We start from the raw sequence: 1,651 nt of genomic DNA on the forward strand, positions 1-1,651 counted from the left end.
TACCTGGGTTTTGGGAAGGTTATCTGCTATTGACCATATCTTGCTCGAAAATTCATAACCTATCTGCCCATTTTTCTTCACACACATCACTTTTCTTATAGAATCAGAATGGTTGAAAATAATATATAATATTGACTGTGACTGAAGTGTGAATAAATAAAATAATTCATGTAGCACTCAAATAATTCCTTTCAATAAGATGTAAGTAGCATGCAATGCTTTTTTTTTTGTCTTTACTTCATAACTTTTCAGCAGATATTTATCAACTACCAACTATGGGCCAGGTAATTTGAAAATCCCTTCCTATTTCCTTTTAGGGAGATCTTTTAACAGATTATAAGTGAATATATTTTGAATAGTGGTCACAATGCATATGTGTGTGTGTGTGTGTGTGTGTGTGTGTGTGTGTGTGTGTGTTTGGTACTGGGGATTGAACCCAGGGCCCTGTGCTTATGAGGCAAGCACTCTACCAGCTGAGCTATATCCCCAGTGGAACTGCTGTATTTGATCACTTTTTATACTATTTTAGCAATATTACAAGTTTTGGCCATGTACATGTATACATACAATTGAAGCTAAATAAAATCTTGCATTTATAGGTATGGCTTTATTCTATATTGTGTTCATTGCTTACTTCTATTATTTTCATGGTGATATGGAATAATACTGAGTTAGCTATCCCTATACAGACAATTAGAGAATCTCAGTGACATATAACAATGAGCACATGCATATGCTCCAGGTGGTCTGGCCTGCTTCATGTGTCTTCCTCTCCTTGGGCAGCAGACTCCCTGATGCATGTTCTTGTCATAGCAGTATTAGAGTGACCAGAGGGCAAACAAAACAGGCAAGGCTTCTTAAGGCCTGGATATGGAGCTGGCACCATATCACTCCCACACCCATTCATTAGCTGAAACAAGCCAGACACAGATACAGAGAGGAAGTAGAAAATGAGGCCAATAACACAACTTACATAATGGCCAAATAGTAGTAAGTAATGTCTTATCTCTATCACTGAAGGTTGTGAGAAAAGTGATTTTCTGTGAGGAAAGGGAATCATCATCATTGTTACCATTTCCATAAAATCAAACCCATGTCAAACTTGCTACATTCCATACACTCTTCTAAAAGGTTTATATTTGCTTTTTTTTTTTTTCAATAGCTCTACAAGGTAGTCATTATCACTATGCCTATTTGTGGCTAAAGAAACTAAAACAGAGACTTTAGTTAAATGCTAATTGATTTATAGGAAATCAAGATGGCCGGCTGAGCTTCAGACAGATACACTGGCACAGACTCATGTATTGGAGGATGTGGCCTTGAATGATTTCCTATCATGACACTTGTGTACCTTCTAAGTCACAGAGAGATGGGAAAAAACTCTACAATGGGTTGGCTATTCTAGTGAGGTTCTGCTGGTTACCGCTCCATTTCAGTGCCTTAATTGATCAGGTATTGTTCTAGAATGTTTAGCTTATTTTTCTGCCTGGAATTGAAGGAGTCAGAACCACCATTCACTACGTTTTTTTTTTCTTCTTAGTGATTGTTTTGTTCATTCAGTATATTTTTACTTTTATCGTACTGGTAGGCTTTCAATTAAATAACTTGTCAAAAGATTTTGTATGTCTTTTATATCTAATAAATAAAAAAA

The 1,651-nt window shown here is 36.2% G+C and overlaps 1 non-coding gene across 1 annotated transcript; it reads right to left on the reverse strand.

Annotated features, from left to right (window-relative positions):
* Positions 1 to 414: 414 nt before the first annotated feature.
* Positions 415 to 486, reverse strand: Trnam-cau (transfer RNA methionine (anticodon CAU)). The gene has a single exon. It is a non-coding gene; the product is annotated as a tRNA-Met (tRNA).
* Between the last annotated feature and the right edge of the window lie 1,165 nt (positions 487 to 1,651).

The sequence above is a fragment of the Urocitellus parryii genome, chromosome 6 (genome assembly GCF_045843805.1).
Source record: "Urocitellus parryii isolate mUroPar1 chromosome 6, mUroPar1.hap1, whole genome shotgun sequence".
Lineage (NCBI taxonomy): Eukaryota > Metazoa > Chordata > Mammalia > Rodentia > Sciuridae > Urocitellus > Urocitellus parryii.